Here is a 24,246-nt window from a genome sequence, read left to right as displayed (position 1 = left end):
TTCTAAACTCAGAGTGTTTGGTTGTGATGCATATGCTCTAGTGCCTAAACATCGGCGAACTAAATTAGATCCAAAATCTAAAAGGTATATCTTTGTTGGGTATGGTGATGGAACAAAGGGATATAGATTGTGGGATCCTACTACCCGCAAAATCATCATCAACAGAGATGTAAAGTTTAATGAATCCTCTCTTGTACAGTTAGATGTAGATAGAAGATTGAAACAGGATGATGTATCTGATTTCCAGCATATTCAGTTTGACAGCATTTCTAATGATAGTCATAACGACCATAGTTCAGATTCTAGTCATGAACAGGTTTCAGAATCAGATTATGAACAGGGTTCAGATGAAGGACATGAACAGGTCTCAGATGGCGATCATGAAGAAGTTCCTTCAGTTGATAGACAGGCAGTTGTGGAAGCACCAGAAACATTCTTAAGGAGATCTACAAGGATCAAACGTCGTCCGAGAAGGTATGATGATCATGTTACTTCAGTTGCTTTGATCGCTAATGATGATGAACCTTTGTGTTATCAGGAAGCTGTAGAAGGTTCAAATAGTGACAAATGGAAAGCAGCCATGAAGGAAGAAATGATGGCCTTAGGTAAGAATGGCACGTGGGATCTGGTTGAACTTCCCAAAGGCAGGAAAACTGTGGGATGCAAGTGGTTGTTCAAGCTGAAACGAGGTGTGAATGATACGGAAGACAGGTACAAAGCTCAGCTGGTTGCAAAAGGGTTTTCTCAGAAAGCTGGCATAGACTTTCATGAGATTTTTTCACCAGTTGTTAAAATTGTTTCAATTAGAATTGTGTTAGCATTAGTGGCTTTGTTTGATTTGGAGTTGCAGCAGTTAGATGTTAAAACTGCATTTCTACATGGTGATTTAGATGAGGAAATATATATGGAACAACCGGAAGGGTTTGTTCAGCATCGCAATGCGAAATTTGTCTGCAGGCTCAAGAAGTCATTATATGGCCTGAAGCAGTCACCTCGGCAGTGGTATAAGAAGTTTGATTCTTTCATGTTGAGTTAGAAATATGTAAGAAGTGAATATGATAATTGTGTTTACTTTAAGCAGTTAAATAATGACATGTCCATTATCTTAGTGTTATATGTTGATGATATGCTTTTAGCAAGCAAAAGCATTGAAGAAATTAACAGGTTGAAGACTCAGATGGCAAGGACGTTTGATATGAAAGATCTAGGAGCCGCAAGACAGATTTTGGGCATGGAGATTTTTAGAGACAGGAGCAATGGTAAGCTGTGGCTATCACAACAGAAGTATGTTGAGAAAATACTTTTCAGGTTTGGTATGAATAATGTGAAGCCTATGTCAGTCCCTTTAGCTTCCCATTTTAAGCTTTCTTCGAGTTTATGTCCTAATACAGATGAAGAAAAGGATTATATGTCTCGAATTCCTTTTGCCAATGTAGTAGGATGTTTGATGTATGCGATGGTGTGTACGCGACCAGATATTTCTCATGCAGTTGGGGTTGTCAGCAGGTACATGGCAAATCCGGGTAAAGAACACTGGTCAGCAGTGAAATGAGTGCTTCGGTACTTGAGAGGCACAAGTAGTTATTGTATTTCTTACAATAAAAGTAGTGAATTTGTTTGCGGATATGTTGATTCTGATTTTGCAGGTGACTTGGATAAGAGAAGATCAACTTCAGGGTACGTCTTTACTCTTGCAGGTGGAGCTATAAGCTGGATGTCAAAGCTACAGAACATTGTTGCTTTGTCTACTACTGAAGCAGAATACATTGCTGCTTCTCATGCTTGCAAAGAGGCGGTTTGGTTGAAAGGTTTGCTTGGTGAGTTTGGTAGGTTACAGGACAACATCAGGTTACTTTGTGACAGTCAAAGTGCAATACATTTGGCTAAGAATCCGGCCTATCATAGTAAGTCAAAGCATATTCCAATCAAATATCATTTTGTAAGACAGGTTATCACTGAAAGGGGAGTCTCTCTTGAAAAGGTGCATACAAAGGAGAACTGTGCAAACATGTTCACGAAACCAGTTTTGTTGGAGAAGCTACGCTGGTGTTTGGCTTCTCTTGGCTTGCAGAAAAGATAAAATAATAATAACAGGGCATCAGGCGAATTGTTGTCAAGGTGGAGATTGTTGAGATTTTCTGTTTTAGTCAAATAGGCAAAAATCTCTGAAGGATGACAACAATAGGGATTCAGTTCCTAGATTAGCTCCAGGTTGTTGGGAGGGAGTTAATGCCTCCTATATTTGATGTGAGGGAGTTATGAGGATGTTAGATTCTCTATGCTATATAACAGGCAGTCATTCAGATGATTTGCTAAGAGTGTGTGAGGATTTCATGATGTAATCTCCCAATTTGATTAATATATTCCTGATGCCTATGTTTGGTGGACGTAGCCCAGATTGGTTGGGTGAACCACGTTAAAAGTTGTGTCTTATGTGCTTGTTTATTTTTCTGCTGTGTGTTTAATTAAGTTTGCTGTGCACCTGATCCAACAGGTCCAAGTATTTTCGTGCAACTATGACAATGTATTGTATAGGTTCCCAAGTTATCCCAAGTGTTTTACTTATCTTACTAATCAATCACAGTTAGCACCACATAAACTAATATCCTTACTTGTGTTTAATTAACCAATACAATCACCTATATTCACGCATCAAATAAGAATTGTAAATTAAACTCAAAACGCAATATAATGAGATGCATTAACAGGAACTAAATACCCAATAATTGCAGAATACTTCTCTTTATTGATATCTTCCAGTTTAATACAGACTTTATCCACCTTGCGCACACAGCTACAGGGGTTTGCGCACTCAGCTACGAACTTCCACCCTAGGCCTCTGCACACTCAGCTGCAGAGCCTCTACTTATGTTAAGACCTGAGAACACTTAGGCTACTTTCTTCCTTCCTTCACTTGACGCTTCGCTTTTCCTAACTACTTAGAGCTTACTTACTTAGCTCCTTTTTATACAATCCCATGGTCCACGGACCATGGGTGGGTCTTTACAACCAACTTTACACTTTACAAAATAAAGGCGGGCAACCCTTTATGAATCTTGACACGTTCACACTCCGCGACCACAATTTGCGGAGACTTTACAAATTTATTACAAAATTATCCAAAAACATGGGCTTTTAGCACCAAAACTTCTATTTGGGGAACCCATTCCCAACATTGATGTTGCAATAACTCCCTTCATCTTGCACCGTTACACACCTCTCTTTATTATCTTGCACTGGTGCAACACTCTCGTGCCTCTCGCATTGTTGCAGCCTACTAGCCTCGTGTTGTCTAGGGACTCCTGCATGGTAGCACTCTCTGCCACTTCATCCGCATCTGTCCCTACCGACTTCCACCAGTCTTGCTACTCCTCTTCGGGGCTCCTGTAGCAAGGTATAATCCAAAAGGTTGGGTACCTCAAGGATCCCGCCCCTCATCGCCTGTAGTCCTCTTGACTACAGCTCGATGTCTCCCCACTTCTTCTCAAGTAGAACATGAGGACTCATGGCACAATCGTCATCCTCCTCGACCTCTTTCTCCGCCTTCGCTGGTGCTGCCTTAGAGTCAGAAGCCTCTCCCTTACTCTTCTTTCTCGGACACTGGTTCGCATAACGGCCCAGTTCCCCACAATGGAAGCACTTGACCTTGGATAGGTCCTTCTTCTTCCTCTTCTCTTGCTTTCCCGCAGATGCCAGAGCTACATCCTCTTCCTCTTCCTTCTTTATCCTGACCCCTTTGTTGCTACTTCCCACCTTGCTCAATCACCTGATCTCCTCTTGACGAAGAGCCGCCCATAGTTCTTCCCAATCTAGAAGACTCGCCCTGCCCAGTATGCTCTGGACAAATGTCTCCCACTCCTCAGAGATTGCGTTAAGTGTGGTCCTTACCATCAACTCTTCATTCGTGTGGCTCCTATGGAAGTGAGCTGGTCCTGGATCTCCTTCAATCGATCGAGGAAGGGATCTATCTGCTCCCCCTTCTGCATCTGGTATGACCATAGCTGATTCTCCAGGAGCATCTTCCTCTGCACGGAAGTATGTTGGTACAATGTCTTCGAAGTGTCCCACATCTCCTTTGTCGTTTCCTTCTCGACAATATGTTGGACCACATGATCCTTGACCCCATCAAGGATGATGCACTTTGCCTTAGCCATTGCCTCCTCGTACCTTTTATTAGCTACCAGGTCAACTGGGATAGCAATTACTCTCAAGGCGAAGCCCTTGATACAATGTCTATCTAGCTGAATGCATAAGATTCTGGCCTTCTAGACCACAAATTTGGACACTCCGTCCCACCTTTCTTGATCTCTCAGCCCATTCATGGCCATCTCTCTGCTCTTCTCTATCAACTCCTCCTAGTCTCTCTACTTCCCGCTTGGAAGTTCTCGGTTCGACTCCCGCTAAGTCTCTCTACTTTCTATCTGGAAGTTCTTGGTTTGACTCCTCCGAGTCTCTATAATTCCTTTCTAGAAGTTCTCTTCTGGACTCCCTCCTAGAAATCCTTCTGCCAACCATCAAGTTGCCTCTCTCTGATGATTTGTGCAACTGCAACATTGATCTGGATTCTTGGGCTAGAAATTTGCCTCACAGCAACTCCCTCCACCTTAGTTTTTCCATGTTAGGTATTGTTTTGACCACAGTACCCCACCAGCTTTGCTCCCGCAAACTGCCCACATCTTCCTTCGCCCCAACAACTGAAGGATTGAGCCTCTTGGCTCTGCACAATCCCGGAACCAGCAAAACAACTCCCTTGGCCAACTGCGTCAGCCCTCCTAGCCTCCGTCTGGCTCTGCGTGACCCTGTTTATGCCCTCCTCAGCCTCTGCGCTGCCTCTCTCTGGCCCAGACTGATGACACAGTCCCTCTGCGTCAACCCTTCCTCTATCGCTTTTTGCAAGGATCAACTCTATCACTCGGGACAGTTGAATCTACTACAAATGCTCTGTTCAACTGATGCCTTCATCTTTCCTTTGATCTCCAACCACGCTCTGATACCATGTTGAATTTTCTAAGTCTATCCATTAGAAAATTAATCTGTATTCTCATGGTTTATTTCTTCTACTTGTAACTTCTGAATAGGTTATTTAAAACATTTAAATACTGAAATAAACACAATGTAGTCACAACATCTACATCTCATGAGCTGAAAGAAAACAAACACACAAGTGACATCATTATTTTTGGACAAAAGTCCTCGGAAAAATCCAATGTGGGAAAACCGGTGCAGCTATTCTGAGGGTATATTATTATGCAGTATTTCCTTGAGCACAACTGGGTGCCTAATCAGCTCACCCAACAGCAATACCTCTATATTCGGAAATAGGTATTCAAGAAACATGTCCCATGAAACCCTCTCTAGCGGATCTAAAGCTTAGCACTCGCCCTTCTGGCCTCTGTGTCAGCCTCCTCCTGACCTGTGTCAACCTCAAGACCCTCTGCGTCATCCCTCTGATGCACTGCGCAGCCTCTGGTACCCTGTGTGTCACTCCAACAGCCTCTACGTGGATGACGTAGTCCCTCTGTGTTGTCTCTGTTGGGCTATGTGTGACCTGAATTGGTTGTTGCTCTCACTCTCTTTACTTCTGTGCTGGTCTCTCAGTACTGTCTCTGCCTCTCTGTCTAGTACTCACTGCCCCTCACTGCTGATCAGTAATTCACTTTTTCTTAGCAACCCCGCTCTAGCAAAATGAATGACTGAACACTCTGGTGTGTTCTCCAACTGACCTTAAAGCCTCCTCTGATACTTTTCTTGTTGGTCCTTCAACGGCCGAGATTAGATTTGGCTTGATCCATGACTTTTGGAACCTTCTAATCCAGTTTTATACTAATACCCATTAATTATATTTTTTTTTAAGTTTAGATTTAGGAATTCCATTAAAAATATTAATTATTTTAATATCTCCCAAGCCAAGTACAATTTGTCCAAATCATTTCTGGGTCTTGGAGATCTCATGTGCTTTAGCCTCTCCACCAATTTTCATGTCTAGAGCACATCCGATGCAACCCAAAATCAACAGAAAGCCTTAGCGCCCGAAGAGGTAATCACCTAGTTCTAGCCCCTGGTCATATGAGAAAAATTACAAAAGGGGTTATACTAAAGGGGGCTAAGGGGGGAAGAAAAACACGACTGTTTCACGATGTTTCAGTGTTAAAGGCATGCGCTGGAAGGACTCCTGGGTACATCATAAGCGCATCCCTAGGTGCACCAGAGTGCCGAAAGGGTTTTGCAGAGCTTTAAAGACGTATGGGTCGGCAGCTGGGGTGTTAAACGGAAGTATGGAGCATTCAAGCCAGGTATGGGCACATTCAAGATAAGGCCCTCTCGTAGCACACATCTAGAGTCAACGTCGAAGGCATTTAAGGTAGAATGGACAATGAACCACCTCAACAACAGAAAAGAGCATGATGACAACAAGGAGGTGGCTTGATCAGGGGCCTCCACTAGAACAGCAAGGGGACACCTCCTCCTTCATCTTTCCTTTTTCTCCTTCCTTTATTAGTTCTGTAATTAGCATTTATTTCCAAGAAAGGGAGAAAATCCCTATTGTAATCCTTTTAGGCAACAAGAGCTATCAAAGGTCGAGGCAGTTAGTACATCAGACAATTGGCCTTTGGCTGAGATATTTTGTAACAACTATTCCAGCTCCCCCTCTTTTTATAAATAGGGGGAAGCAACATTATACAGAGGTTCCATAATTTCTCGCCCACAGGTTCTGAATTCTAATATGCCAATTTGGTTATAATTTGTTTACTCATGGGGGCTTCACTGATATCATGTTGAATGTATGAACTGGTTATTTGGACCCTTTGAGATAAATGGCATTTCCCTATTGATCCAAAGCATGATTAATGTGCAACATTTTCCTCTCAGTAATCTCATTTCATTTGTGTTTTTCCTCCTTTGAAATAGTATAATGAATGCAGTCGATTCCTCTTCAATCTATGGATTTATCTAGTTGCTCATATAAGACAGTACGTGTGCTTATCATAGACCTACATGTTTTATTCACTAGCATTGCAGTACCTGTAAATTACATATTTACTTGTGTATTTGATTAACCTGTAGGACCTGTATTAGCCCAGATCTACGTTAGCTTTGGCAGAGAATGATACCCATGTCGTGTTTGATCTGAAACCTTCTTTCACATGCCTCTATTTCTATCATTCCACTGGAAAACTATGGTTTAGGATTCTGTGTTGTTTACAGCCCTATCCATCAAATTCCACTTTCTGCTGGAACATTGCTGCTTAGGATTCTGTTTGTTACATCCCTATGCATCTTTTTCGCTCCTTCCTTTCCTCCTCTCTATCATTACTATGACTTTAGTTTTAAGCTGTCTCATTTCCGTGTGTCGACAACCAGAGGAAGAAGCCATTTCTCTTTGAGATTACCCCAATATACCCCCAGCATTTGGATCCATGACTTGGATTGAATCTATCTCAGTGAAGGCTTATTGAACCAAGACCCTCCCATTAGCTTTTTACGTGTTAATTGGAGTGTTGATAACCCCTCATAGATAATCTCTTAAGTACTCCTCTATTTAAGATGTCCTAGGCACTGGTCTACAATCAACCCAGAGGTTGTCTCTAGGAGGCTCTCCAGTAGCACTTGTGCCACATGGTGTTAGATTTAGCGACAACAATACCAATTTTTTTGTCCGGTGAGGATTCCTATAAAAAAAAATAACATTAAAATTATTTGATAGATAAGATTAAAGTCCACCACCACCAAAACGTAAATATATACAGAAGTAGGAAAATAAATAGCTTATCTCACTCTACTAGCTCATCCTATAAGAACCATCCCTAGATAAAAATAATAATAATAAAAAATTAATATTAAAAAAATACAAAGAAAATATTATTATTTCAAAACAAATTCTTATATGATCTCTCTAGGAATGAAATAAATATAAAAATATTTTCTAAATAAATTATTACATGATTAGCTCACCAAACTTTATGTAAAAGCTTTCCATGAAAAAATAAAGCTCAATTAAATATTTTAATAATATATTGATTTTTTATACAATTTACTTATATATAATTAAATTAAATATTATAATCCTTTCCATCCTTTCCATCCAATTTAATAATATATTAAATTTCATAAATCTCATGGTAAAATAGAGAAGTTGAAATTAAATATTCTTTATACTCACTTAAAATCAAAACTATTAAAATCTAAATTTAAAAGAAAATAATATATTTTAATAATATATTTTTTATATGTATTTACTCATATAATTAAATTAAATATTATAATCGTTTCCTTCGAATTTAATAATATATATTAAATCTCATAAATCTCATGATAAAGTAGAGTAGTTGAAATTAAATGTTCCTTATACTCGCTTAAAATCAAAACCATTAAAATTTAAAATTAAACGAAAATAAACCCCCAATTATTCTTTTCCCACCCCAATTATTCTTTTCCCACCACACATCTATGTTGGGACCCATTCCATGGACGTTATTAAAATAATAAGAAGTTGAAATTCATACTTTACCGTGAAAACCTAAAATACAAAATATATCTTATTTATATAAATTTAATACGAAATATATATTATTTATATAAATTAAATAATATAGGGATATCCCCCCAAAACTTTTAGGTTACCTACAAGCTATCGTTGTCCACATCCCCACATATAACAAACCTTGGACTCTTCTGCAATTGCACGACGATGAGTAGCTAAGGAACAAAATTTAAGAATTTAAGAAGTATATACAGTGTTCAGTGACAAGGTGAGAAAGGTGGCATCAGAGTGGGTGACAGAGCTTCCTTTGATTTCCAGATTGATGGAAACCTTGTGTTGCTCAATGGAACGAACACCGTGGTATGGCAGACTAATACTGCCAACCGAAGCATAGTCTCTGCTGCCATGCAGGACAATGGAAATTTTGTAGTCAAGAATAGCAGTTCCAGTAGTGTTTGGGAGAGTTTTGTCAATCCTACTGATACCCTCTTGGTTTATCAGAATTTCAGTGTGGGACAAAGCCTCCACATGTATCCTTATTCATTCACTCTGGAGCCCGGATGAAACTTCACATTCAAATTGGGGGAACAACATTACATACTGGAATCAGGGTGCCCTAAATGGCTCCAGGGCATATCTCGATAATCAAGGGATTTTTACACTCAACAACTCTTCTGGTGATCAGCTTTGGACTGCATACAACAGCGATTACACGGAGCATTCTATCACGCTGTGAAGGATCAGCCTCGAATCAGATGGAAATTTGAGGACCTATGGATGCGTTAAAAGATCTCGAACATGGCAACTGGGATGGAGTGCAATAGAAGACCAGTGTCAAGTGTATGGAGGGTGTGGGAACTTTGGGTTGTGTGTATATAATGACACAAGCCCTTATTGCATATGCCAATCTGAAGATTTTGTTCCCATAGATCCCAAAGATCACACCCAAGGGTGTAGAAGATTGCAGGACCTTACAGGGTGTATTAACCAGAGCATGGTTGTATTGAACCATGTTGTTTGAATAGGGGAAATAATGAGGAAAGAAACTACACACATTCAGTGATAAATTGACCAAGAAAAGCATATAACAGATTTGAAAAATTGAATTCAAACACATGCATAAACGCATAGGATTTACGTGGTAAAACCTTGACAGGGTGTCAAGGAAACATCCACGGGGCAAGGGATTGGAATCTCTATTAATTCAACAATAATTCTCCACGATTACATTTCTCGGGCATTCACTAGTTTTATACAAGCCTCCTCCGTTACATAACTGCTATTTCGGTATAAAACTAACTAGTTACATTTTTACCCAAATTTACATAATTTGTTGTCAAACTTCCAACAAACTCCACCTTGACAACAATTTTCCTAATCCCTTGCCCATGCCCATTCATCATCTTTTCTGCAAGCCAAGAGAAGCTAAACACCATCGCAGCTTCTCTACTGTAACTGGCTTTGTGAATATGTCTGCACAATTCTCTCGCGTATGGACCTTTTGAAGAGCTACTTTTCCCCCATCAATCACATGTCTTAGAAAATGACACCTTACATCAATGTGCTTGGTTCTGCTGTGTTAAGCAGGATTTCTAACCAAGTGAATAGCACTTTGACTGTCACAAAGTACGTTCACTTTCTCCTGCATCCTTCCAATCTCATCGAGCAGACCCTTTAACCAGATTGCTTCTTTACTGGTATCTAACACAGCTATATATTCAGCTTCGGTAGTGGACAACGCAACTGTTTCTTGAAGCTTTGACATCCAACTAATTGCTCCACCTGCAAGAGTAAAGACATAACCTATAGTAGATCTTTTTTTGTCCAAATCACTTGCATAGTTAACATCTACATATCCGTACATTGATCCTTCACTACCATTAAAGACGATGCAATGGTCACTTGTGCCTCTTAGATATTGAAGCACCCATTTCACTGCTTGCCAGTGTTCTTTACTTGGATTTGCCATGAACCTGCTGACAACTCCAATTGCATGTGAAATGCCAAGTCTTGTAGATACCATCGCATACATTAAGTTGCCTACAACATTTGCATATGGTACATGAGACGTATAATGCTTTTCTTCATCAGCTCTAAGACTCAAAACCGAAGAAAGCTTAAAATGGGAAGCTAGTGGAACATTAACAGGTTTCACATTGTTCATAGAGAACTTTTCAAGTACTTTCTCCACATACTTCTGCTGTGATAACCAAAGCTTACCATTTTTCCTGTCTCTGTGTATCTCCATGCCCAAGATATGTTTTGTTGCTCTAAGATCCTTTATATCAAACATCCTAGAGAGTTGAGCCTTTAACCTGTTGATCTCTTCCATGCTTTTGCTTGCAATAAGCATATCGTCAACATACAAAGCTAAGATAATGAATACGCCATTGAAACTTTTGAAGTATACACAATGATCATACTCATTTCTTATAAAGTTTTCGCTCACCATGAAGGAATCAAACTTCTTGTACCATTGTCTGGGAGACTGCCTCAGACCATACAATGATTTCCTGAGCTTGCAAACTAATCTTCTACTGTGACCTTGTACAAAACCTTTTGGCTGTTCCATATATATCTCTTCATTCAAATCACCATGTAGAAAAGTTGTTTTAACATCTAACTGTTCTAACTCAAGATTAAGTAACGCAGTTAGTGCCAACACAGTACGAATAGAAACAAGTTTTACAACTGGAGAAAAAATCTCATGAAAGTCTATACCTTCAACCTGAGAATACCCTTTTGCTACCAGTCTCGCCTTATACCTTTCGATACTTCCATCAACTTTCCGTTTCAGTTTGAAGACCCACTTGCATCCAACAACACTTCTCCCTTCAGGAAGCTCTACAAGATCCCAAGTATTGTTCTTGGCTAAGGAATCCATTTCTTCTTCCATAGTCGTTTTCCATTTTTCACTATCTGTATCATCTACTACTTCCTGATAACAAGAAGGTTCCCCATCTTCAGTAATCAAAGCAAAAGATGAAGCAGAATCTTCATACCTTTTGGGAGTTTTTCTTTCCCTTGTAGACCTTCTTAGAGCGACTGGTTGCTGAACTAGTTCAGAAACTTGAACTGGTTCAGAAGCTTCAACGGCTTCCTTTGTGTCTTCAACACCTTTTTCTCTAGAAGTCGCTCCTTCTTTTTTACTGTCACTGAAAGGTCTAGCCTCCAACTGAACTCGTTGATTTGGCGATCCATGTTCCTCTTCAATTCCTTCAACATTTGATTTTAAAAGAGAAGATTCATCAAATGTTACATCTCGACTAATGACTATCTTTTGCAATGTAGGATCCCACAACCTGTATCCTTTCACTGCATAGTCATACCCAACAAAGACATAACACTTCGATTTTGGATCTAATTTTGAACGCTGATTTTTAGGAATAAGAGAATAAGCATCACCGCCAAATATCCTCAAATGTGAATAATCACAAGACTGACTTGTCCAAACTTCTTCAGGAATTTTACAATTAATTGCTACTGAAGGTGATCTGTTAACTAAATAACAAACAATAGATACTGCTTCTGCCCACAACTCTTTTTGCAAATTAGCATTGCTGATCATGCTTCTGGCTCTTTCCATCAGAGTCTGATTCATACGCTTAGCAACACCATTTTGCTGAGGAATATAAACAGTAGTTTTGTGTCTAATAATTCCCTCATCCTTACAGTATTGTTCAAATTCAATTGAAGTGAACTCACCACCATTGTTAGTTCTTAAACATTTAATAGATTTCCCTGTTCTTTTCTCTACCATTGCTTTAAATTGTTTAAAGACATTGAATACATCAGCTTTCCTTTTTAGCATAAAGACCCAAACTTTACGGGAGAAATCATCAATAAACGTTAAAATATAGAGCACCTCCATATGACACAACAAGGGATGGTCCCCATAGATCAAAATGAATATAGTCTACAATATCTTTACTATTATGATTTCCAACTTTAAATCTCACTTTACATTGTTTTTCATACACACAATGTTTACAGAAATCTAACTTCAAGGATTTCAGATCGGGAAGAGATTTACGTTTCATCAGTATCTGAAGACCTTTCTCGCTCATATGACCTAATCGTCGATGCCATAGACGAGTACCTGCTTCTTCCTTTTCTAAGGCAACGACTGCTTCACTGACTTAAGTACTTCCTTTTAACCTGTAAAGATTTCTGACCTTTTCTGCTTTCATAACCACTAGGGCTCCTTTAGAGACTTTCAAGATGCCATCCTAACCTGTAAACTTATAACCATCTGAATCCAACAATCCCAAAGGAATCAAATTTTTCTTCAAATCAGGTACATGTCTAACACTAATTAATGTTTTAACTGTGTTATCATACATCTTAATCCTGATATTCCCCATCCCAACACTCTGACATGACACATTATTACCCATAAACATAGAACTACCGTTTACATTTCATACGAAGTAAGTCAATTTCTATGTGGGCACATGTGATGAGAAGCACCAGAGTCTAACAACCAGCTTTCTAAACCCTGAGAGCCATTACATTCAGATAAAGTTTCATCTATCATACATAATTCTTCAGCAGATAAAACTTCGTCTATCATACCTGAATCAACCTGATTTGCTTCCTTCTTTGGGTTATTGGATTCCTTTCGTTTCCAACAGTGTTTCTTCAAGTGCCAAATTTTATGTAGTGCCAACATTTTGCCTTACACTTCTTTCCCTTTGATTTCGATCTGGAAGACCCCCTTGGTTTTTCTGCTCTTTCCTTTGAGCGTCCTCTAGCTACCATGGCTTTTGATACAGCTGTTTCAATACTAGATTTCCTTCGTACTTCTTCAGACAGGAGAGTTCCCATGACTGATTCAAACTTCAAAGGAGCAGTGATGCTCAAACTGATTGAAGTTACGAAGTGATCCCATGATTCGAGCAGAGAACACAGCAAGGTTATGGCTTTATCTTCTTCCTGAATTTTAACTTCCATATCTATTAATCGACATATAAGTGTATTAAAAACATTCAAATGTTCTGTAATTTTTGAACCTTCTTTCATTCGAAGACTGTACAACTGTCTTTTCAGATAAATTCTGTTGGTTAATGACTTTGTGATATAGAGTTTTTCTAGTTTTTCCCACAATTTTGAAGCTGTAGTCTCTTCAACAATATTGAAGAGAACTTTATCCGCCAGGCATAATCGAATGGTACTGAGAGCTCGGGCATCCAAGTCCTACTAGTCTGAAGTAGTCATGGGTGCAGGTTTCTTAGTTGCCCCATCCAATGTCTTGTGCAACCCTTGTTGCACAAGCAGATCCCTAACCTTCAGTGTCCAAAGAGCAAAATTGCTCTTCCCAGTGAATTTCTCCACCCCCATTTTTTTTCGTTTCCATCAATTTAAAAAAAAACCCTTTGGAAAAAAAAAACTATTTCTCTTTTCTTCGATTAAAAAAAAAAAAAAAAAAAAAAAAAAAAACGATTTTTTTTTTTCAATTTCACACATCAACCCCCATTCTCTTCAGAATTTAAAATCTTCATTTTCACAACTTTCTGACAAAAAAAATAATAAAAATTTGAGACAATACCCGGATCCACCTTTGCTGAACAGATTCTAGCAACACGCAGGAGTCGGCCAGCAATCGCAGGTTTCCTTCTCGGGTGACAGGGTCTTTCTCTGGGCAGCGGCTCTTACTCTGCCCCCGCTGGACTAGGCAGCGGTCTCCTGAGCAGCGGCTCTCTGGCAGCACACAACAATGCTTCACACAGATGACAGACAGGCCTTCACACAACGGGTTCCCTGGGCAGCGGCTCTCTGGCAGCACGCAACAACACAGCTTGCACTCACGCAGATGGCAGCACCCATAGCTCAAACGCAACAGCAACACACAACAGCACGGCTTGCACTCAGCAGATGGCAGCGACTCTTCCTTCATGCATCTGCTTGATTTTACACGTAGAGGACAGGGTAATACACACAGAGGCAGCAATACCTTCACACAGGGGTCAATACCTTCACGCAAATAGGCAGCAACATCTTCACGCAGGTTTCCATGCAGATAACAGCCCACGCAGCGCTCCTCCTCACGCGGATGACAGGCTGCTCGCACAGCTCTTCTTTTCACACAGATGACAGATTGCTCACTTAAAAAACTAAACTAAATGCTCTGATACCATTTGTTGTTTGAATAGGGGAAATAATGAGGAAAGAAACTACACACATTTAGTTATAAATTGACCAAGAAAAGCATATAACAGATTTGAAAAACTGAATTCAAACACACTCATAAACATAAAAGATTTACGTGGTAAAACTTTGAAAAGGTGTCAAAGAAACATCCAATGGGCCAGGGACTGAAATCTCTATTAATTCAACAATGATTCTCCACTATTACGTTTCTGAGGCATTCACTAATTTTATACATGCCTCCTCCTTTACATAACTGATATTTCGATATAAAACTAACTAGTTACCTTTTTACCAAATTGACATAATTCCTTGTCAAACTTCCAACTATCCATACTCAATTCTTCTCTTATCCCCCAGAGTCAGACTCAAAGTTGGACATACACTAACGATTGTGAGCAGAACTACTGTCTGAGGAATCCATCGTGCGTTTCATCTACAGTAAGTCATGGCCGATGGTTCGAGCATTTGCCGCATAAAGGCAGAGAATTTCACAGGTGCCTACCAATCAGCAGCTCTTCCAAGCACTTCTTATGTAAAGGTAGGTGGTGAAGGTCATCCTCTAGCACCACCACCACCTCCCGCATGTTGGTTTGACAACGAACTTCAGTTTTGTAACCAATTTTAAGTTTTAGTTATGTAACGGGTAACGGTAGTTTACATAATAAATCGAATGTCATGTAATGGGAAATTATCATCGAATAAAACAGATTCATTTCAGTTTCTATTTCTTGGTCTTCTCTCTCTGTTCTTGATTCTTTCTTTCTCTGCACAACAAGTGGTATCAGAGCCTGGACAAAAACTCCCGTGATTTATTCCTGAGGACGGCTGAGACTTGAAGAATCGTGCTGAGCGGCAGACTTCCTGAGGGCAGCGTGACGGCTTGGTTGTGGACGCGTTGTGAGGGACGGCGTTGTTGAGAGCGTGACCTGTGGACGGGCTTGAATATTGTTTCCCTGAACGGCCCTTTGGACGGCCCTGTGGACAGCGGCGTTGCAGCAAATCCGGGTATCGTTTTTACACAGAATTTTTGTTTCCCTGAATCTGTCGGTGTTGTGAGGCTGCAAATTTTTTGTTTCCCTGAATCTGTCGGTGTTGTGAGACTGCAATCCGAGTATTGTTTTTACACAGAATTTTTTTGTTTCCCTGAATCTGTCGGTGTTGTGAGACTGCAATCCGAGTATCGTTTTTACACAGGAATTTTTTTTTTAAAGAGAAAAAAAAGGGTTTTTGCAGTTTTTTTTTAAAAATTAGCAGATTGCAGATTTTTAAAGATAGCAGTTTGCAGTTTTTAAAAAAAAAAAAACAGCAGCAGATTTTTTGAAGGAAGGGTTTGCAGAATTATTTAAAAAAAAAAAAGAAAGACAGCAGCAGATTGAAAAGATTGGTTCAGAAATTTTTAAATTTTACAGCAGAGAAGAGTGTTGTTTTTACAAATACTGTAGAAGGAAAAGGTTGCAAGAGAGAGTGTTGTTTTTACAACTATTGTAGAAGGAAAAGTTTGCAAGAGAACAAAAGAGTTGAAACTTGTCTTTCTGTTTGAATTGGGGAAGTTATTAGTTTTTTTTTTTAAAAAAAGACTGAAACCCTAGGAAGGAGGAAAATGGCCAAGATGTCGAATGCTAGATTCGAGGTGGAGAAATTCACCGGAAAGAGCAATTTTGCTCTTTGGAAACTGAAGGTCAAGGATCTGCTTGTGCAACAAGGGTTGCACAAGGCATTGGATGGGGTTACTAAGAAACCCACAACCATGACTACTACAGAGTGGGAGGACTTGGATGCCCGTGCTCTCAGTACCATCCGGCTATGTCTAGCGGATGAAGTTCTCTTCAACATCGTTGAAGAGACCACGGCGTCAGGTTTGTGGGGAAAACTTGAAACCCTTTATATGACAAAATCATTAACTAACAGAATTTATCTGAAACGACAATTATACAGTCTTCGAATGAAAGAAGGTTCAAGCGTTGCAGAACATTTGAATGTCTTTAATACACTAATTTGTCAATTAACAGATATGGAAGTAAAAATACAGGAAGAAGATAAAGCCATAACCTTGCTGTGTTCTCTGCCTGAATCATGGGATCACTTCGTAACCTCGATCAGCTTCAGCTCTGCTGATTCTTTGAAGTTTGAATCAGTCGTGGGAGCTCTTCTGTCTGAAGAGGTACGAAGGAAATCCAGCACTGATACAACTGCATCAGAAGCCATGGTTGCTAGAGGACGCTCAAAGGAAAGAGGAGACAAACCAAGGGGAACTTCCAGGTCGAAATCGAAGGGCAAAAAGTGTAAGGCAAAATGTTGGAGCTGCGGTAAAGTTGGACACTTGAGGAAGGACTGTTGGAAACGGAAGGAATCCGAAAACCTGAAGAACGAAGCGAATCAGGCTGATTCAGGTATTGTAGACGAAGTTTTATCTGCTGAAGATTTGTGTACGATAGATGAAACTTCACCTGAATGTAATGTCTCTCATAGTTTTGATAGCTGGCTGTTAGACTCTGGTGCTTCGCATCATATGTGCCCACATAGAAACTGGTTTACTTCGTATGAAAATGTAAACGGTAGTTCTGTATTTATGGGTAACAATATGTCATGTCAGACTGTTGGGATGGGAGATATCAGGATTAAGATGTATGATAACACAGTTAGGACATTAACTAGTGTTAGACATGTGCCTGATTTGAAGAAAAATTTAATCTCTTTGGGAGTGTTGGATTCAGATGGTTATAAGTTTACAGGTCAGAATGGCGTTTTGAAAGTCTTCAAAGGTGCCCTTGTGGTTATGAAGGCAGAGAAGGTCGGGAATCTTTACAGGTTAAAAGGAAGTACTCAGGTCGGTGAAGCAGCGGTTGCGTCAGAAAATGAAGAAGCAGGTACTCGTCTGTGGCATCAGCGTTTGGGTCATATGAGCGAGAAAGGTCTTCACATACTGATGAAACGTAAATCTCTTCCCGGTCTGAAATCCTTGAATTTAGATTTCTGTAAACATTGTGTGTATGGGAAGCAGTGTAAACAGAGATTTAAAGTTGGTAATCATAATAGTAAAGATGTTTTAGACTACATTCATTCTGATGTGTGGGGGCCTTCCCCTGTTATGTCATATGGAGGTGCTTTGTATTTTGTAACGTTCATTGATGATTATTCTCGTAAAGTTTGGGTCTATCTGCTAAAAAGGAAAGCTGATGTATTCAATGTGTTTAAACAATTTAAAGTAATGGTAGAGAAAAGAACAGGCAAATCTATTAAATGTCTAAGAACTGACAATGGTGGTGAGTTCACTTCTGTTGAATTTGAACAATACTGTAAGGATGAGGGCATTGTTAGACAAAAAACTGCTGTTTATACTCCTCAGCAAAATGGTGTTGCTGAGCGTATGAATCGGACTCTTATGGAAAGAGCCAGAAGCATGATCAGCAATGCTAACTTGCAAAAGGAGTTGTGGGCGGAAGCAGTATCTACTGCTTGTTATTTAGTTAACAGATCACCCTCAGTAGCAATTGATTGTAAAATTCCTGAAGAAGTCTGGACAGGTCAGTCTTGTGACTATTCTCATTTGAGGATATTTGGCTGTGATGCTTATTCTCTGATTTCGAAAAATCAGCGTTCAAAGTTAGATCCAAAGTCGAAATGTTATGTCTTTGTTGGGTATGACTATGCAGTGAAAGGATATAGGTTGTGGGATCCTACATTGCGGAAGATAGTTATTAGTAGAGATGTAACATTTGATGAATCATCTTTGTTAAAATCAAATGTTGAAAGAATTGAACAGGAACAGGTATCGCCGAGTCAACGAGTTCAGTTGGAGGCCAGATCTTTCGGTGGCAGTCGAAAGGAAGGAGAGACTTCTGGAGACAAAGGTGTTGAAGACACAAAGGAAGCCGTTGAAGCTTCTGAACCAGAGCAAGTTTCTGAACCAGTTCAGCAACCAGTCGCTCTGAGAAGGTCTACAAGGGCGAAGAAAACTCCCAAAAGGTATGAAGATTCTGCTGCTTCATCTTTTGCTTTGGTTACTGAAGATGGGGAACCGTCTTTTTATCAGGAAGCGATAGATGATACAGATAGCGAGAAATGGAAAAAGGCTATGGAAGAAGAAATGGACTCCTTAGCCAAGAACAATACCTGGGATCTTGTAGAGCTTCCTGAAGGGAGAAGTGTTGTTGGGTGTAAATGGGTCTTCAAGCTGAAACGGAAAGTTGATGGTAGTATCGAGAGGTATAAGGCGAGACTGGTAGCAAAAGGGTATTCTCAGGTTGAAGGTATAGACTTTCATGAGATTTTTTCTCCAGTTGTAAAACTTGTTTCTATACGTACTGTGTTGGCACTAACTGCGTTGCTTAATCTTGAGTTAGAACAGTTAGATGTTAAAACAGCTTTTCTACATGGTGATTTGAACGAAGAGATATATATGGAACAACCAGAAGGTTTTGTGCGAGGTCGCAGCAGAAGATTAGTTTGCAAGCTCAGGAAATCATTGTATGGTCTGAGGCAGTCTCCCAGACAATGGTACAAGAAGTTTGATTCCTTCATGGTGAGCCAGAACTTTATAAGAAGTGAGTATGATCATTGTGTGTACTTCAGAAGTTTCAATGGCATATTCATTATCTTAGCTTTGTATGTTGACGATATGCTTATTGCAAGCAAAAGCATGGAAGAGATCAACAGGTTAAAGGCTCAACTCTCTAGGGCGTTTGATATGAAGGATCTTGGAGCAGCAAAACATATCTTGGGCATGGAGATACACAGAGACAGGAAAAATGGTAAGCTTTGGTTGTCACAGCAGAAGTATGTGGAGAAGGTACTTGAAAAGTTCTCTATGAATAATGTGAAACCTGTTAATGTTCCTTTAGCTTCCCATTTTAAGCTTTCTTCGGTTTTGAGTCCTAGAGATGATGAAGAAAAGCAGTATATGTCTCATGTACCATATGCAAATGCAGTAGGCAACTTAATGTATGCGATGGTATCTACAAGACCTGACATTTCACATGCAGTTGGAGTTGTCAGCAGATTCATGGCAAATCCAGGTAAAGAACATTGGCAAGCAGTGAAATGGGTGCTTCGATATCTAAGAGGCACAAGAGATCATTGCATCGTCTTTGATGGTAGTGAAGGATCAGTCTGCGGATATGTAGATGCTGACTATGCAGGTGATTTGGACAAAAGAAGATCTACTACAGGTTACGTCTTTACTCTTGCAGGTGGAGCCATTAGTTGGATGTCAAAGCTTCAAGACACGGTTGCATTGTCCACTACCGAAGCTGAATATATAGCTGCTTTAGATGCCAGTAAAGAAGCAATCTGGTTAAAGGGTTTGCTCGATGAAATTGGAAGGGCGCAGGAGAAAGTGAGTGTACTTTGTGACAGTCAAAGTGCTATTCACTTGGCCACAAATCCTGCCTATCACAGCAGAACCAAGTACATTGATGTGAGATATCATTTTCTGAGACATGTGATCGATGGTGGAAAAGTAGCTCTTAAAAAGGTCCACACACGAGAAAATTGTGCAGACATATTCACAAAGCCAGTTACAGTAGAGAAGTTGCGATGGTGTTTAGCTTCTCTTGGCTTGCAGGAAAGATGATGAATGGGAAAGTTGTTGTCAAGGTGGAGTTTGTTGGTTTGACAACGAACTTCAGTTTTGTAACCAATTTTAAGTTTTAGTTATGTAACAGGTAACGGTAGTTTACATAATAAATCGAATGTCATGTAATGGGAAATTATCATCGAATAAAACAGATTCATTTCAGTTTCTATTTCTTGGTCTTCTCTCTCTGTTCTTGATTCTTTCTTTCTCTGCACAACACCGCAATTAGGAACGTGAATTCATCTAAGGTATCGGCCATTGCAATAGCAGCAGCATTTATAGTACCTATTATTGCCTTGATTACTATCCAGACGTCCATTTGGTGGATTTTCTGTAGAAATAATCCTAGATTTAAATTTGGATAGGTACCAGCCCAATACACACTACTGGATTATGCCTCGGGGACTTCAGTTCAGTTTTCCTACAAGGAACTCCAGCACTTCACAAGGAATTTTACGCAAAATTTGGGTTCGGGTGGGTTTGGAACAGTGTACAAGGGAGAATTGTCCAACAATACCATAGTTGTTGTCAAGCAGTTGGAAGGGATCGAACAAGGTGAGAGGCAATTTCACATGGAGGTGGCAACCATCAGCAGTACTCATCACTTGAATTTGGTTAGGTTAATTGGATTTTGCTTAGAAGGCCGCCATAGATTGGTGGTTAATGAATTCATGAAAAATTCTTCTTTGGGCACATTCCTTTTTTCTTCTCCAGAGCAATCTAGGATTCTAGATTGGGATAAGCGCTTTGGAATAGCCCCTGGGACTGCAAGGGGCGTTACTTGCACGAAGAGTGCAGAGATTGCATTGTTCATTGTGATATTAAACCCGAGAACATACTCCTAGATGATAATTTCAATGCAAAGGTCTCCCACTTTGGGCTCTGCAAGCTCAACACTATCAGAGGTCATCAAAAGCGCCGGTTGACTCGTGTTGAAGGAACCAGAGGATACCTGGCTCCGGAATGGCTTGACAATTTGCCCATCACAACCAAGTCTGATGTTTATAGTTATGGCATGGTTTTGCTGGAGATCATAGGCGGTACAAGGAATTTTAATACTATGGCCTCAAGGAGAAAGAAATTCTCAGCATGGGCATATGAGGAATTTGAAAGGGGAAACATTCTAAATATTTCAGACGAGAAACTGGGTGGAAATATTAATATTGATCAGGTGAAAAGAGCACTTCGACTTAGTTTTTGGTGCATTCAGGAGCAGCCCTCAGAGCGGCCAACTATGGGGAAAGTTGTCCAGATGCTGGAGGGGATAATGCCTATTGACAAACCACCTGCTCCTAAATCTTTGGAAAGCTTTGAAAGAAGTACCAGTGGCAGTACTAGCAAACTAGCACTCTCAGTGTTTGCAACATCCAGTCATCCTGTTTCTTCTATGTCCTCTGTGAATGCCACTGTGTCTTCAAATCTTTAAAAAATATGGAAGAGAAACTCTCCAGCAGAAGGTAGCTATCTGCTCATGTCCGTTCAAGTATGAAACTTATTACAAGATGTTCATTTTACTTTCCTGCTCAATGAAAGGATCACCATTACTTGGTTTCTAGTGTAAAATTCAGACGAAGGAATTAGTTTGTAGGTTTTATTGTGCCATTGCAGGTTTCAAAGGCAACATATACAGAACATCTATACTAAATACACACTTGCCTTGCTAGCGTTCATAGCCTCTGAGATGGCGTGTGTATACAAAAAGTCAAACTGAATATTGTAATGCTAAAGAGGTAACTTTGATCTGTCAACTGCATTTTAATTTTGGAATGGATCATTCAAGCTCAGGGCTGTAACTTTTTAATCTCAAAAGTAAGATTTTTATTGCTTTTTGGCATTAACCATTAACATGCGTTATCTATGTTAGATAGCTGAAGCTATCAATATACTCTTATTACTATAAATTCTAGGAAAACGCTAATAATTATATTTCCCATATTTGAACACTTGAGTGGCCTCTTGTTGCAAATTTTGTATGTCTCCTTCCTTTTTGAAATTGCATCTTACATCAAGCATTATTCATCTTTCTCAATAAAGGACTTCTTTAGTCACTGTGTTGAATTCTCCGACACAGTTTTCCATATAGATGGTTTATTAGAATGCTTTTGAAAAATAAATATTATAAAAATATTGAGAGTGTCCTGAAGATGGATCTTGTTTGAATTTCTAAATGTCAAGTGAAATTTCCAAACTTAAATGAATTACAAAAATATTATCAGCACTATCTGGTCCACTTTAATTTACTCGGTATTTCTCAAAAGCAGAAACTAGCTGGATAATAATAACAGTTATTAGACAAAATCATTGCAAAAGTAACAGAAATCCACTGTCTGTGAACTTTTGAGTAAGTATTGTATGGAAAAGCATTCTCTCCCATGTTAGAAAGTAAAATGCTTGAAATCTCTCTTTTCATGTCCGTAAATGTGAGAGACAATCATATTAACTATGGATAAAATTCTGAGAGAAAAGTTACATTTCAATTTGAAGGATTAATTTTATTTTAGTTTTTCAATATTAACCAGTTAAAATAAATTATTTTTTTCATATGAAAATGAAAAATAATTGTAAATTGTAAATTTCACGTATGTTTCACACCTAACACTTTCTACTGTGTTAAGTTGTATAGATTTCAAATGAAGAATCTTGTCTATAAATCTTCACTTCACGTACACTAAGACAAGTACACATAGATGACACTGGTTCACTGGTATAATGATCTATATAGAAAACATATGGAGGAAATTTAATAGGAACATTTACTTACACTCACTATGTAAATTTTATGGAATGGATTCAATTGGAACATTTATGTATAATCTATATAGGAACTATATGGAGGAAATTGACTAGGACTATTTACTCTTTAATCTCATGGATGATTGTTATATAATGAGACTATTTCCCTTTCTTATATGTCACTGGCCCAAGCATTCAAACAATTACAATGATTTTTTTTTAAGCAATCAAAATATAGTATTATTTTATGGATATCATTGTAATATCCATTTAAAAAAAAAAATGAAAACTATTTAAAACCACCAAGAACACATTTTTTTATAAAAGAAATATAACATACAAAAATCTTTTGCCATAAGAATTGCAGACATAATGAGTAGTGCCCATGTGGCCTAATGATTATTGCACATATGTGTGCACTATGATGGGACACCATCTACAAAAGAACATAGAAATAAAATTATTTTTCGTCAACAAAAATGAATGAATACTACTTATTTAGCATTCAATTTATGATAATAAGGAATCATACCTACATTGAATCAATTTTGATTTCTAGTGCTTATTGCCATGTCTTCATAATAATTAGGCATAAATAACACATATAGGGATATTCATAAATGCAAACAAGTAGAGCAAGTACTAGATGCAAGTAAGGGAAATAAGGAGTCAAACTTAATCATTGTGTTATAACCAGGCCAATAAGAGAAAAAGGAGTTTCATTCTAATGGAGTGCATTTTATTCCACGGATGAGCACAAGAGCTAAGAGTGGGTAGAAAGAGAGAGAAAATAAAGAAGGTTTGTATATTGTAGCAGCCCACGGGCCACATCTTACTTCTTTGTACTTGTATCCATTCCCATTCAAAGAAACAGAGAGTAGAGCAACCTCACCTTCTAGTTGGGTTTTCTCTCGAAAGGGTTTCCTATCTTGTGTTATTGTGATTTGTGAATGATTCTGTTATTTGTTCTCTATTTTTCACATAATTATAATTTGCATGCGTACAAAGTAAACAGTAATTAACATATCCAAAAATCTAAGGAGAAATTAACCCAATAATCTAGATTTTGGATTTTGGATTTTCTAATATATTTTAGTAGATATGTTGTGACAAACTATGTAGTGGAATACTCCAAGAAATTTACTAATTAGAAAATGATGACAAAACTAATGATAGTGAGTTTCCTATCAAAGACTTGTATTTGATCTTTTATTAAGGATATAATTTTATTAAAAATATCAAAATGATGATAAAAGTAATGCTAGTGGACACCTTGTGAAATACCTTTATTTGATCTTTTGGATAA

The 24,246-nt window shown here is 38.9% G+C and overlaps 1 pseudogene; it reads left to right on the top strand.

The window, feature by feature from the left end:
• Positions 1–8,887: 8,887 nt before the first annotated feature.
• LOC149163866 (G-type lectin S-receptor-like serine/threonine-protein kinase At1g34300 pseudogene) lies at positions 8,888–21,633 on the top strand (annotated as a pseudogene).
• The last annotated feature ends 2,613 nt before the right edge of the window (positions 21,634–24,246 follow it).

The sequence above is a fragment of the Pinus tabuliformis genome, chromosome 5_1, assembly GCF_031772625.1.
Source record: "Pinus tabuliformis cultivar Carrire ecotype Pingquan chromosome 5_1, CPIR1, whole genome shotgun sequence".
Classification (NCBI taxonomy): Eukaryota; Viridiplantae; Streptophyta; class Pinopsida; order Pinales; family Pinaceae; genus Pinus; species Pinus tabuliformis.
Note: the sequence above shows the minus strand (reverse complement) of the source record. Positions and strands in the feature narration are given on the sequence as shown.